We start from the raw sequence: 16,108 nt of genomic DNA, 5'->3' as shown, positions 1-16,108 counted from the left end.
TGTCGATGGACATCTTGGCTCTTTCCACAGTTTGGCTATTGTGGACATTGCTGCTATAAACATCCGGGTGCAGAAAGGACTGGCATGATATATTCAGAGCACTAAATGAGAAAAAATATGCAGCCAAGAATACTATATCCAGCTGCTAATGTTTAAGAGGGATGTAACAACCTTTCTTCAGGGCCTAGATTAGTCACCATTGTTCTAAGTTTTCCTTATTTGCAGGGTGATTTAAATTTCAGTGGCACCATTAAGCTGGCTATAAACCGGCTACCCTTGAAGGCTTGCTTTTGGAAAGGTGCTCTTCCCCTAAAGCATTTCCCTAATCTCTAAGCAGTTAAAACGCTCACAAGCAGCCCCACATCCAAGGCAATCAAGCACAAGGATAACTTGCAGTTTGCGCAGTAAGAACACTTAACTCTGGGATTTGAGAGCTGGAAGGGACCTAGACAGGGTTCTAGCTCAAAACCCTTCATTTATAAATGCAAAACCAAAATCTAAGAAAGTAGGAAGATTCTGCAGCAGTAGGATAGCTATTATCTAGCATGACCAAGACTAGATTTGGGGGCTTTGGATATCAATCCCAATGTTCTTTGTGTGTGTTCAGGTTGCCCCAAGTTAGCCGCACTTCGGGAGCACCCAGGAGACCCATGATGGAGGGGTGTGCTAGCTCAGACATGGGCACCTGGCCTCATGCTAGAAGGGGCCAACATGAGAGCACAGGATGTTGTTATAGGGAATGTGTGACTCATTTCTCATGGCGTTGTTTTTCATGTAAATATCAGCATGCATATAGGGAAACCCAAAAAAAGGGTGATGCTTCCGTATATATACACATTAATCATAGATATGTTACTAACAAGCTAATCAATTTTTTTAAAGGTAACACATACATGCAAGAAAATTTACAAAACACAGCACAGACTCCAACACACAGGATGTGCGTTCCCATGCAGCCTCTGCATCCTGTCCTGGCAATCTCTCTTTAACAGTGTTGACTGAAGTGTTCCGTACTTTTATTCAGGGGGTGGGAAAAGATGGGTGGGTTTCAGATGACATGGATTTAGTTATCATCCATTCAGCCATCAGCAAATCCACTCCTGCTCACCCCTGTGGTCTTGCCTACTTCAGTAAGCATTAACGCCCACACATCAGTATTCAGGCCATAGGATGCATCAGAAGATCACAACTCATGTGTAAATAATTTGTCTGTGCCTGCAAAGTCCACTGAAATGCTGGGCTCCTCTGTCCTGCCACCTGAGCCCCAGAACCTCCTCTCGCCTCCTTCAGACCAGGATTTCAACGGGCTCTTTCTGCTCTGAGCATTTTAGAGTCTGCCCCTGAAGCTTTATATCCCTTTTTAAAATTGATTCCATGAATTTTTCATCAGATTCTTCATCAGTTTTCCCAGATGGCCTATGCAATAGTGGAGTCTAACAACCTAAGGTTTTCCTAATAGTAACACAGCATCTTAATAGAAAATGCTGCCCCATCCAAGGACCTTGCCAGTTTATGCTCTGAAGACAAACTGTTAGAGCCCCAGCTATGGTGTGTCTCTTTTAAAATCTAATGTCAAATGTTAAATCTATCTAAATGCTATCAGTTCTTTGGAACCCACCGTCCAAAGTTCAAGTTCTGCACTCTTTGATCTCTCCAAGTTTTATCATCCAGAGGGTCAAAGATGTTCTCGTAATATTCCTTCCTATGATAGTAATAAAACTAAGGGACAAGGGACTTGACCCTTTCTTATGCTCACTTGCACTAGAAGGACAGACTCCACTACCCACCTGCAGGTAAAACAAACAAACAGATATAACCATGTAGCACAGGGCCAAAGCTCTTAGTTCAGCCAAGAAGGCTGCCTGCCTAGTCGTTTTGCTTGGTGAAACACCAGATCTGCCTTAACAACCAAACCCAACCAAACCAAGCCCAATCGCTACTCAGGGTTGTAAGCCATGAGAAGCAGGTATGAACAGATGGAACTAGGAATATAGAAAACCCAAATGTGATGGCAGTCCCAGTTTCAGACACTGTAATACTTCCTCTTGGCTAGTGAATGAAACATCAACTGGGAGGCCCTCAGTCATTTCTCTCTTGCTCAGTGAAAGCATAACCTTTGCCCAATATCATTTTTCAAGGGTTAGCAATTGTTACGCCAAGATCAGGTAAGCCCTTTCCATTGCCGCCATGCTCCAAATGGGAAGTCGGGAATGTGCACTCCCCACCCCCACCTTCCTGCTGGAACCACAGGCTGGCGTGCCCAGGACCTGCACTGTACCAACGCCACCACGTTCCAGCATATGGTCTTAGCTATTATTATAGGCTGCCAGCCACACTTCCTTCATCTACAAAACCAGCTTGGTCAAACCTAACTCTAAAGGTTGAGGTGCCATTAAGTGAGATACTATCTGAAAAGTCATGTTCCCACTCTTGCCTAGAGGTAGATGGTCCACGAGGGTGGCCACTGTGGCCGTGGCCATGGCTGCCATTTTGGTTACTGTGGGCACATTTGGCAGAGGCAGCTCATTTGTCAAACTCTGCATCTTGTTACTTACATTCTGTCTCAGGTTCAATACCCAAGACGTGCAGATCAACATTCAAGAGAGGGACGTCGGCTCCTATATCCACTGTGAAGCCAAAATTATAATTCAACCTAAGAACTGAAGTCAATATTTATTTGAGTGTAACTGACAAAAATTCTAAACGTCAGTATAAACCATATAATGAAATGATTTCCTAGGAAGGATACTTTAACAAATTATTTTATTTTCCTTGGCTATCATTACTTCCTTCTGGAGTACTTTGTTTATGGAATAAAAATTCTGAACACCGTGCTTCAGATTGTGATGACAATGCCCTATGGCAAAAGGAATTTCTAGTTCTGTTTTAATGGAATTCAGACAGAATACTATTTAAGAAATATTTCAAGTGGCAATAATGTCTTAACAGCCTATGAAAAGAGGAGATTCAGAAAGCACTCTTTACAACTCCTGGGAATCTGCATACAAAACAAAACATTTGTCACGTACAATTTTATTATATTCAAATACTTGGAACGTATGTATGTGTATACACCTATGCAATCATCTTTATTCATTCTAATTTTAAGGAATTACATTATTCTTGTCTTAGGTAGAACTGTCAACAGTCCCTTTGGGTACAGATCAATAATACATTTCTTTAAAGACACAGAAATTAAAGGAAATGAGTTTGGCACACGAGGGATCCCTACTAGCATGTCACTCTCACTTTTGGGGCTCATTACTGAAATGATCCCATATATTTTTGTGAAGCTAATGTTTATCTCTTAAGAGATGGTAGAATCTATTCTTTGCCTTATGTACTTTTGCTTTGGGGTTTCCAGAACGGACTGGATGCACAGGCCACACACAGACTGGCAGGCCCGCTCTCTGTTCTAACAAGTGGGAAGATGAAGACCCCATCTTCCCCATCTCTCGTTACAGGAGTGAACTCCGGGAAGCCAGCACTTTCGCGTGTAAAGTAAGAACAAGAAAACCTCTCTTACAATTCTGATGAGTTAGTGTAAGCAGTCTCATGGGCTTGTCTTTCTAGCATCCCCCTTGGCTCGCCTAGCATTAAGAAACAAACCAACAAAACCCTCCCCACTACTGATCACCGGCAACACCTTAGTTGGACTCAATATTCAATCACTTTAAAGGCATCACAATTGAATGTTTCATCCACTATTAGGAACAGACAATGTCTGATGAAGTCTTCAGTTTCCACATTAGCTATGCTGAAGGTAACCCGATTCCATGGCTTGGGCTCCACTCAGGTGCTCTAAGTGTGTTTCCAAAATAATTTGTTTTAGGAATCGATGACATTTCTGAAAAGCTGCCAGCTCTGCATTGAGTTTAGTAAGCAGTCACATCAGTAGGATCTAAATCATGAGAAAGGATCGTTAGGAGGCTCATGCAGAGCCATGGTCTCTAGTGTAACGTGAGTCCTCACAATTCTGCGTTAAAGTCAACAAATGACCTTCAAGATGCCTATTATGTATTTGTCATTTTAGGTTTGAAATATCTGTGTCCTAAGGTAGGCTTTTATAGCAATGCCTTATTTCAAAATACGAGTGATGAAATAGGGCTCAATGATTTTAAAAATAAATAAATATTAAGCCTCTACTGTGGGCCCCTAGGAAATCCGAGCTTCATTATTCACTCATGTGTTCATTTTATTTTAAGACCTCTGAGGTAAGAGGGAGGATGTTGCTGGGATTAAGAGAGTGTGCAGGAATCCCCGAGCTCTAATTCTGGCCATTTTAATTACGGGGCCATGACGGTCTTGGACAAGATGTTTAAATCTCCCCACGTCTCAGCTTCTTCATGAGTAATGGGGGAATAATAATAATTATTGTTATTATTAAAAATAATATTTTGTCCCTGTTATTTCCGGAGGCTCGCGGACCATGAAAGGATATACTAAAATTATTTCCTGTAGTTAGACTATATAACAGTTGTACTCAGTTGCTTTAAAGTAAATGCTCTTGTTATAAATTATTTTTAATATTTGAGTGAACTAGAAAGTAATATAACATTTATACATAAATAAATCAAGGAAAGTATCCTCCTTCTCCTTTTGTTTTATTGAGTGAACCGGGTTGGGATGTCAAATATATGATCTGAAGGGAGTGGCTCACCCCTTGAGATCTCAGTTAACCAGGGTGCTTTGTGCCAGGTGAATGCTGAAGTTTTAACTCGTGCAGATGAGTTTACTTCAACAATGTTCTAGAAAGTGAATGAATAATCTCTCTTCTCACTTAAAACAAGCAAACGTGTACCTGAAGTATACTTAAAAGACCTGCTTGTCTTTTATGTATGTATTAATGCACAGAATATGTACATTACAGGCATGTATGTGATATCTTCTGATGTGAAAATCTCAATGTGTTGGAAAAGGTATGCACTTAAGAAGTATTTCCTGGGTTCTTTTATGGACTCTTGGTGGAAGCAAGTCACAGAGTCAAACCAGTGACTGAGCAAAAAGAGACGATCACTTCTCTGTGTCCCAGCACCTTCCCCTACTTTGAGAGGGAACCCGCCCCACACAGCTGCACCACATAGAAACCCATTGTGCCTGGCCATGGACTCATCCACATCCCAGGGCTAATGCAGATGCAGGAAACAGGGTCCCAAATGCTGCTCTTCATTGACGTACTTTTGTTATCTGTGCTGTATAAAGAAGGGTAATGTAAGCATTACCAAAATATTATTGAAATAGAGTATTTTTAAAACACATTGCTAAGTTGTAGGCTTTTACTGCTTAGTGTTACCTTCTGCTTGAAATATGAACCCAGTTTCCTTGACTGCAGAAAAACTCATTTGGGTTTCTCAATACTCCTCCCTTCCCCCTCTTCCTAAGTGATCAGGAGAAATACATTTTATAAGATATCTGAAAGGCCCATTAGTGTTGGCAAAGAGGTTGAAAGTAGAGAAAAAGCCAGAAAAAAAATTTCCAATAGCAACAAGAGCATACATTAAAAACAATATGTGGTTATTGAAAACAATCCCAGAACATCGCAAAAAATATGTGTGGTTTGATACACGGCACAACTTATTTTTTGAAAACTGAATTAGCTCTCAGTATTTGAAGAGTGACACAAAAGACCAAAATGAAGTATTGCTAGTGTTATAAGAAATGCCTCAAATGAGTGTTTAATAGTGTGCATCTCCTATCAGCAGCTTGAAGAAATTAAATAAGTTAACTGAATGAAAAGAATTAAATATAACATTTAAACTTGACTCTAGGCACAGTTTTGAGGGCATTCTTTAACAATTCAGATTATTGGTAGGATAGCACTATCCTGTTAGCTTCCTGTATATGTTCAAAACAGTGATACGTCAAATAGGTTATTTGTACAAAATTTAGGAAGATTTCTCGTCAAGAAGTACCAGTGACTTGAAGTGATACCATATGTATTTAAGTCAACATCAAAATACTTCATAAAGTAGGGAATTCATCTAACTTACTGTGGTGGGCTGAATTGTGTCCCCCCCCAAATTCATATGTGGAAGCCCAAACCCCCAGTACTTCAGAATGTGACTGGGTCTATAAAGAGGTGATCAAGGTAAAATGAGGCCATTAGGGTGAGTCCTAATCCAATGTGACTGGGTTGTTACAAGAGGAAATCCGGACGCACAGAGAGACCGCAGGGAACGTGCACATGGAGGGAGGACCACGTGAGGACTCAGCAAGATGTTAGGCACCATTACAGTACAATAAACTGGGGGAAAAAAACTTGGCACTGGTGTTAGACATCTTGAACAAAAACTCCATTTTTAAATAATTTCTGAGGGAGAGCGAATACCACTGAGCAGCTAAATAAATACTTCTAAAACCTTCTATGTGGATTTTAATTTCTTTCAAGAGGCTAACTGCCAGGGTGCCTGGCCGGCTCAGTCAGAGGAGCATGCGACTCTTCAGCTCAGGGTCTTGAGTTCGAGCCCCAAGTGGGGCGGAGAGATTTCTTAAATAAATAAATACTTTAAATAAATACATTTTTTAAAATATTTTATTTATTTATTTGAGAGAGAATGAGATAGAGAGAGAGCATGAGAGGGGGGAGGGTCAGAGGGAGAAGCAGACTCCCTGCTGAGCAGGGAGCCCGATGCGGGACTCGATCCCAGGACCCTGGGATCATGACCTGAGCCGAAGGCAGTCGCTTAACCAACTGAGCCACCCAGGCGCCCCTAAATAAATACATATTTTTAAGAAAGAGGCAAACTGTCCATTTTAATATAGGGGAACAAGCAAACAATCCTGCAGTAGTGGAATGACAGTGTTTTCCATTCTAAATTTTCTTCTCCAATCAGATATTTAGATTTATCCTACACTCTGTTTAATAAGGGAAACATACTTACCATCCCAAGATTTTGCTGTCATATATATTAAAAAATAAGAGTCATTTCTGAGTGGTAGTCACAATTCTGCACTCAAAGGAAGTATTCACTTACATAGGATTTAGGCAAATAAGCTTAAAATTGTATCCTGATCAAATAGCTGTGTTTCAACTAATTGTCTATCTAAGGTTGTTTTGGTTATTTTAGTAACCTCCCCCTCCCCCCCCCCAAAAAATGTGTTCTTTTCTTAGCATTTTAAATTTGAGTGAGCAATAGTGTTAAACCAAAGTGATTAGAACAAAAATGTGTTCTTTTCTTAGCATTTTAAATTTGAGTGAGCAATAGTGTTAAACCAAAGTGATGAGTTCAAAATTAATTCTGACACAAGAATTATGCTTAGAACAGGATAAAAGAAATACATCTCCGAAAAGTAAGTTGAAATACATATGATGTAAGTCCCTTGCCACAAATACTTGCCATTTCCTAAGGATGATAAAAGGCTGTGGGGGCCAGAGCAGAGGTAAGACAATTCTCCATGGGTTTCTCACATTTCTGCACATCTTACAAAAAGAAGCCCTGACTATCTTTTATTCTGAACTGTCTTTCAAGGACATTTATGTAGAAAGCAGCCTTGTGAGATCATTTTTTTTTCTTCCAGGCGAAGGGCAGGCATGCTTCCCGCACACAAGATTCAGGTTCCCTAAGCTCTTGTAACGTAACCCCCTGCATGTGCAGGCAACCATCTGGGCCTATAAACATAGCACACGTGTGACGTAGGGTCAAGGAGAACCAAGGCCGGGACCTGATGCTGCCTGCCGGGCTTTCTGAATAACGAAGTCAGTCACACACTCCCCTGTCTCTGACCCAGGAGCCTCCTGTCTTCTTCCAGCATCCAGGAAACAAGCAGGCTAACTTGTTGCAAATAGAGCAAAAGCTCAGACACCTCAGGGTTCTAAAAGGAAAGTTTAAAATTCATCTCCTGACTTCTTAGAGAACGTGTAGGAAAAGGCATAGGACTAAATAATCTATTTAATTCAAGCCGCTATGCAAACATTTATATATTTTAATATACTGGTCTGTTATGTTGTGCTCTTTTGTTTGCTTTTATTAATGCATGGTTACAAATTATTTTTTAATTTATTTTTTAAATGCTACGTGTTATATTGTTTCTTAAAAAATACCAAGAAAAAACAAAATGTGGTCTGTGTTCTCACCAGCAAGAAAACCCCAGTTAACATGGAAAATAAATGATAAGCATAGATAGCTTTGGCTAGAAAAGTCAAATAGTACAGAAAAGCTTAACATGCAGAAGCCACTCTTTCCCTTGTCCCCAGTTAGCCATTGTTTATGGTTTATTATAACTGTCTTCTGCATTAACTGCTTCCCACCAGTCCTTCTTTTTTCCAGATTTTCTAAAGTAGGGATCCCCGTGATTAGAGACGGGCAGACCTGTGGTCCCCGGCTTAGGCACAGCAGGTGCCATCCCCCTGCCACAGGATCCTTCCCATCATTAAAAACGTTCTAGAGAAGCTCCAGCCAACATCCCAGGCACTGGGGAAAATATTAGCAAATACTGCCTCATCCCTCCCCCCAGCAGGGAAGCATGCTGGATCCACAAGACACCAGTCCCTGTCACCTGGAGACACCCCTCTTCCCTTCTCCTCCAAAAGGGAAGCAGGTAGGAAAGATCTGCCCAGGTCCCAATCTTTGGAAAGGCAGATCAGGAGCTCCTGTTTGGTTAACCACTGAGAAGCCAGATCAACTGAAGTCACTTTTGTAAACTGCTTACCATTCATTTTTAATCAACATGTGGCATAATAAAAAACTATGCATCTCATTAACTATATATCGCATTTGCTCAGTGGTAAGTTTTGCTACGCTAGATTCTACTCATGTAATTTTTCTCCACAGTTCGTCTCTGCAGTGAAATTTCCACCTACATAAAGTTTTACAGAATTGGAAGAAATCTACGTTATGTTCTGTGTACAATCCAGATCTTTTCCATTTCAAAATGTTTACCTCTGTATTTCAGTATGCTTGATGATCTCATTTATAATCTCAGGGTATGTTTTGGGCTCTTTAAATATGCAGATTAAACTAGAATCCTGAGATTTCAGAGTCACAGGGGATGATGATATTATGCACTGAGCACCTGCTAATGTCAGGGAGGAAAGACTTCTCAGCTCTTTTAGAGGGCCCTAGAATAAACCGACGAGGCAGATTAACAGGAGAAAAAGTGTGTTCCTATAAACGGGAGTTAACAAGAGAAGAAGCTAGCTCCTGGCTAAAGTTGGAGGCTTATTAGACCTCATTTAGCAGGGAAAGAGGGCAGAGACAGGGCTTCTAAGGAAAGAACAAAGTAGTTTCTTTAGGAAAGACAAATGGGTTTTAGGGAGAATGAACCAGAGATGGGGAAGTTTGTGATAATATTTGTTGATGCAGGTGAGAGCGGTCTTTCTTTTTCTGTGCCATGAACCTCTGTGGAGAGGATTTATGGTAGGTTATCTTGGTCTCTCCCCTGGGAGTGGACCTGCCTAGAGCAGGGGATTCACGGCAGCCTCACCTCTCAGAAGTGGCTGCTTTTAGTCAAATTAGTGCCATGAAGGCCGCTTTCTGCAGCTGTTCATTCCCCAAGGCCTTCAGTTTAAAATAATCTTCATGCCAATTCTGAGGTTCAGAGTGGGTCCCCCCACTAGGCGCTCCTCCCCCTGGGTCTTCACCATGGGCTCCTCCGCCTGTAACCCCCTGAGACCATGCCTGCTCTTTACTTTGGACAGACCAGAAAACCGGCTCTGAGGTACTCGGGTCATCAGCCCCAGGGGCCAGATGGCCAGTGGCAGCGCTGGGTTCTTATCCAGGGCTGTCTGACCCCAAAGCCCGGGCTGTTCCGACCACTCGAGAGATCTCAGAGCGCATCTAGATCCAGCCCTCCTTGTGTTATTCAATAAATTTATTTACCTCACTGCCAACCACTAACTGTGAGATCTTGGACAATCTCCTTAGCCCATTTGTGCCTGTAAAATGATAATAGTACTCACTTCAAAAGCTTACTGTGGGGAACAGTGCCCAGCACTTAGGAAGTACTAAGTATCTGCTTATCATTTTCTTATTTACTTATTATCATTTACTTTGTAGACATCAAGGTGTTCTCATAAAATATTCAGAAATTACATATTGACTTCACATGATCCACCCATCCCATATGGATAGACATCTAGGTAGTTGTTGATTTTTGGCTGTTACAAACCCAGGCTGCAGTGACCATGAACACCTTAGTGGATCTGCGGGAGTGGGGAGAGTGCCCTGATTCGAGGAATTCTGAAATACAGATTCCTACGAATAGTATTGCTACCTGAAGTTTGTGCACACACTACTACATGATCACGTTTCCCCTCTATGATGGAGGAGCTTTGTTATGCATCCTCCCAAGTCAATTTCTGATGGTATTCTGCCACTAGGCAACAGAAGGCCATCAGTTTCCAAAATTTCATGAAATTTACATTAACTCAAAATTTTGTTTTTTAGACTTTATTTATTTGAGAGAGAGAGAGATGTGGGGGGGCAGAAGGGGAGGTGCAAAGGGTGAGGAAGAGGGAGAAGCAGACTCCCCACTGAGCCGGGAGCCTGACGCTGAGATCATGACCTGAGCCGAAACCAAGAGTTGGTCCCTTAATCGACTGAGCTAGCCAGACGCCCCTAACTGAAATTTTTGAACTAGCTTTAGAAGTATGCAAGAGAGGAGAATCCAAGAGAGGAGAAAATATGTTACCAAATTATTCACAAAATGATAATGATGATGATGTTCTGTGTTTGTGGAGTGTTTCCTATGAATGAAGCCCTGAGCCAGGAACTTTGCTTTGATCACCTCGCTTACTTGTCACAACCTAACCCCTCCCACCTACACATGAATCAATCCATCTAACTGGACGAAGTGCAATAAAGAGTTTGTTGCTGTTGTCTGGTTTGTAAAGCGAAGTTGCTCGTTACCACCTCTCTCCTGGATTATTTCACAGACATTAGACAAAGTTTCAGAAGAAAATTCTCCCTTGCATAGAAGAGTGGCTCTTCCCATGTTTTCTCACAAACCTTAGCTACAAACATTTCAGAAACGCTAATATAATATATAATGTTTTCTATAAATAAATAAAAGCAAAGATTTATCTCATTCATGTAAATGCTAAAAAAGCAAGATAGCAGAATTAATGATTGAAGCCTAAAACCTGAATGACAACAGATGAGCAAAGATCTACAGCAGATCAACTATAAAGGACAATACACGTAAGCAACATCGACTTCACAGTCACCGGGCAAACTGTGATGTACGATTTGAAAAATACTAGAAGTGGTCCCTGTCTTTCAAAACATCCCTCCTATTCTTTCCCACAGAGTCTGAGGGGTCGCTGTGGCCTCGAACTTGTGATTTACTGTGAGTCTTGAAAGCTTTTCAATCTGGAGAAGTCTCTTTCTGAAATAGAACTACCCTTTTGTGCCATTCTTTTCAGTCAGGGTCTTTCATTCGTTTATTAATCCAACAGTATTTATTGAACCACCGTTGCGGGCAGGCACTGTGTCAGGCTCTGCGGAAGATGGGAGACAGAAGCAGCATGGAAAGCTTAGGAGAGCTTACATTCACCTTACATTCACTGTCCTCTATTCCTACCTGCGAGCGAGGACACAGACGAGGACAGAGTGGAGGAAATGCTCATCTCTGAGCAGGTAGGAGGGGAAAATCACAGAACACTTTCTTTGCCTGCCTTACTCTTTTGCCTCAGGCTCGTTCTGTGGACAGAACATAAAATATATGGGAAAACATATAATGTGCAGGCACTGAGCCTCCAGCCAGGGCACCCCTGCCTCTGTCCTTGTCCTCATGGTCCCTGTCCTGGTCCCCGCAGCTGCTCCCCCAGCAACTCCTCATCCAGGGTTGTCATGGAGCCTGGAAGAGGATCCCATATTGCCTCTTTGCTGGCTTGAAGACATCCATCTGAAGAAAAGGGGCTCACCTGTGCTAAGATCTATTTCCAGGACACTAAATGTGATCTTTTTCAGAAGCAGGATCTCAATAAATCCATACCATGACCCTGGGTGTTAGGATATATCAGGCTGTTTTTTATGGAAAGAAAGAAAAAGAGAGGCTCAGATCAGAAAAGTTTCTTTGACAAGCTTTATAGCCATCGGTGGAGCAAGGGATCAGCCCTCCTCTGAGACTGAGGGTGGGAGCTTTTGGGAATAACATACAACACACTAGAGCGCAGGTTGGGAGGAATCCACTTACTGACGGGAGGTTTTATCTACACATACTTCTAGTGTGATGGAAACAGTAAGTAGGAATTCTCCGGGAAAAACTCCAAGAAAGAAACATCAAGAGTAGGACGCTGAGTTACTGTTTGTCTGAAGTCAATCCTTCATCTTTCTCATGCCTTCAGCCTCCCCTTCAGCACACTGAGGGTTTGGACGGATGGGCTCAGAAGCCCGATCCACTCTGGCTAAAAGAAAGACCCATGACAAGATTTTACCAATTCCCAAGAGTTTAAAGGACAACAGAGAGGGTCAAGATTCTGCATCAGAAGAAGCCAGGGACATCTGGGGAGAAAGGTACAGCTTAGCCCCTCACAGGCCTGCTTCATACAGAAAGGAAGGGAGAGAATTCTGATACTCCTTCCTGTAAGCATCCACATACCATCCTTCCTTCATTCGAGACTTACCACCCGGAAAAGCAAACAAACAAACAAAACATGTAGAAAGGCTGAGCCAGGGTAAGTGGTTTCTACACCAACTATTTCTAAGTTAGTATTATGGTCTTACAATACCTCACTTTTATTGTTTAACTGTCTCTGCTCTGAGTACTTTTCAGAGAAAATTCTTAAGTGAGCATTCAAGTGAAGCCATAAAAATGTTCTGTAGTGTGATCAAGTGGGTATTTTAACGATTTATAATTATGCTTCTAACATAGAAAATGCTCCATTCCTCCCAAGCTGAGCTTGTTAGGAGTCAGATAGATTCATGAATGTGTGCAATCTCTATTATATTTCTGTCCTGGGCTATTTTCCTTAAAAATGTTTATAGTTGCGGGGCACCTGGGTGGCTCAGTTGGTTAAGCGACTGCCTTCGGCTCAGGTCATGATCCTGGAGTCCCTGGATCAAGTCCCGCATCGGGCTCCCTGCTTGGCAGGGAGTCTGCTTCGCCCTCTGACCCTATCCCTTCTCATGTGTTCTTTCTCTCTCATTCTCAAATAAATAAAATCTTTTAAAAAAAATGTTTATAGCTGCTTAAGCAGTGATTTAGAAAAAATACTTGGACTCCTTTTTTTTTTTCACTTTAAATACCCACTTCAAATATTGTAGAAATAGTAAAAGATAAAATTCTCCCGTTCTCACGCCTCAAAGTTTTTAGTTTGTGTTTTTGAGTACGCTGTGTATTGAAAGTGATGTAAATGTGCTAGGTGTCCTGATACAAGGGTGGTATTTTCCATTCGATGCCTGTTTCTTGAAGGTTCAGTTAAGCACAGAGGACCAGCTGACATCTTCCGCTACTTCTGTGCGGGCTCTGTCCCATCACTAAACGTGCCTGCTGTACCTTGTGCCACCAACAGGTTATGGGACCACTGGGGTCTGTGTTCTAGGATCCTGGCTTCTAAGCTGGACCCACTGGGAGAGCCCTGGAGACCACACAGTCTGCCTACAGAGTCGTACCATGGCCCAGGAGAGCAACAGGGAAGATCAAGGGCAGTGAGAACGCTCAGCACTGCTGCCCTTGGGTTTCCTCTTCCCCCCCGCCCTCCGCCGACCCCAGGACAGCACCCCACCTCACTCCTGGCCACCTACTCCCAGGACACAGTGGTGGATGCCCAAAAACTAGGGTTCTAAGAGCCTTCTGCCCACATTTGACATATATATAATCTTAGTGAGGCAGTGATGGATTGGTGAAGAAAATAATGTTTGTTAAGTGGATCTAATTCAGAGCTCCTGACTGTCATGCAGCGTCTGTGCGTAAATCTTTGAATATTCTTGAACTTCCATTCTTTCTATGCAAAATCGAGGCGACAGTGATCGCCCTGGCTAGCCCCCATCACGGAGGAGGGAAGATGTGTTCGTGATTTAGAGACTGAGCGAAAGCACACGCATTCCATGGCCGGTGCTTTGTGGAATGAGGCCAGGTAGGAAGAAAGAAGTAAAAGAAGGAATAAAAACAGAAAGACGAGGTGTTCTTTTTCCCTCAGACAGTAATAAATGCACTGAGGAGTCTGAAAGGTGCCAGGAGCCGGGGTCCAGAGCCCGGCAGACACCACAGACACCTGAGCCTGAGGAGAATGTCACAAATCCCAGTTCCCCGTCACCACAAACTAACAGAATGCGTCTCCTCTCCGTCAGTTTCAGGTGACAAAAGACTGTTTATATATTTTGGAACTGTACGGGGTGGTATCAGAGTCTTGGTTCTCTTACCTGGAGAAGGAAAATAAGGTTGAAAATGAGAAGAAAGAGTGAAGACGACTGGATCGTAAATTGTTAACACTTCTTTCCCAGACGACCCAACACCCCTACGCAGAGGGGGTGAGCCCCCCGCCCGGGTGCATCAGGGTTGTCAGGCTGGCTCCTGTCCCAAACTCCCCCTCTCGCCCTCCCCTGTCTGTGACCCAGGGATGTCCAACACCAGTGAAAACCCTCAAGGCTTTGTTTTCCATCCCGGCCCCGAATACGGGTACCTGCCCAGGGTTCTCATCAGCACAGCTCCGCACCTGCTGGGTAGGGCCACCTCCTGGGCGCGCCTGCCAAGCAGCTACCAGCAAGGAGGGCCGGCTGTGCCTCCCACCCTAGCACCTGTGACTGTAACAAATGCTGTCATTCCTTAGCTTTGCTGAGTGTGATTTCCACAACGGCGTTGGAATGCTCCTTAAAGACCCCACAAGGGGAACTGAACTCCCCCACTCATAACACAGTGAAACTGGTAGAAAACAGAATTTTCATTACAAATACATGCAGTCCGGGAAAGCTAAGTGATTTACTAACCCACACTTCTAGAAGGTCTCACTGTGTCCTAGATACCTGATAAACTCAGAGAGCCCGTTTCCTGGACAGTAGATCACAACAGCTCAGTTTCTCTCTGCCCCCATCCTTGTTTCTCTGCTCACGACTGACCAACCTTGTTCTCATGACCATCAGCCATGCTTATGACTAGCAAATTCCTATTGTGTAAAATGCACTAGAATGAGGACCTTGCACAACAAGTGATTTAGGCAGAAGTCACACTTCCACCATATTCTTTTAAAACACTAAGTAACTTTTTAAAAGATGAATTAGGAGATGTCAGGGACATCATCCAGCACAGGTAGATATGCAACTTAATCTGTGCAGGTGCATCCCTCAGATCATTCACCATCTATGATTTATTTTCAAAAGACATTGTGTGCTAAGTAAATGTAATTTAACTTACATAATTTTGGAATGCTTTATGAAAAGGACAATCACACTTCCCAATATTATCTTTTTATTATTATGAAAAGAGTCAGTTTGACCTTTGCTCAATATGTATTTGAGTGTGATTTTTAGGTCTCATTTTACTAAATTAGATGAACCATAAAGCTATGGGATATCGTAGCATCAGCAATTCGGAAGTCATCAATGCAGCTTAAATGCTAACCCGCTCAGAGAGGATCTAAGTGCATCACTGGGCCCTCGGGGACCGTAACGATGTGCTTGTGGATGTATTCACCATATGCTTATGTCACACATGACTTTTCAGTCTTAGAATGAAAGGGATTTGTGAATTCAAAATTATTCTGCAAAAGTTGCCATAGCTGTCCTTGCCTTTCATCTTCACCCTGGTGATTTGGCACTAGGAATACTGTAAAATATCTTACATCAGCCCTGCTCACCCACCAATTATTAAACTATGATATGCTCTATAGACAGTGAATCATTTAAAAAGGTTATATTCTATGAGATGACAGTTGCTTACACCTGGGAATGCCGTAAATACTTCCCTTACAGGATTCTGATGACTGACAGGTGAGAAAACACACCGGGCATCTAACACAAGGGGCGGGAGCCTGGCTCTCAGGGCTGCGTAGGCTGGTGCTGCGGGCCGGGAACCAGCACCACGCGGTTCGGGAGCCCCCTCCCCGTCTGCAGGGAAACGCAGCAGGTGCGTTCGCGGGAAGTCAGGCAAGGCTCCCTGGAGGAGGAGGGCGTGGATGCGGGGCTTTCACAGCAGGGAGTTTAGGCTAAGGCCACGAGAGGAGGGGCGTCTG

The 16,108-nt window shown here is 42.8% G+C and overlaps 1 protein-coding gene across 1 annotated transcript in view; it reads right to left on the bottom strand.

The window, feature by feature from the left end:
• The window catches only part of LOC102750747 (contactin-associated protein-like 3), a 152,765-nt gene that overhangs the window by 95,180 nt on the left and 41,477 nt on the right, over window positions 1-16,108 (bottom strand). The window lies entirely within an intron of this gene.

The sequence above is a fragment of the Leptonychotes weddellii genome, chromosome 14 (genome assembly GCF_054177405.1).
Source record: "Leptonychotes weddellii isolate Sample4059 chromosome 14, ASM5417740v2, whole genome shotgun sequence".
Taxonomy (NCBI): Eukaryota; Metazoa; Chordata; class Mammalia; order Carnivora; family Phocidae; genus Leptonychotes; species Leptonychotes weddellii.
Note: the sequence above shows the minus strand (reverse complement) of the source record. Positions and strands in the feature narration are given on the sequence as shown.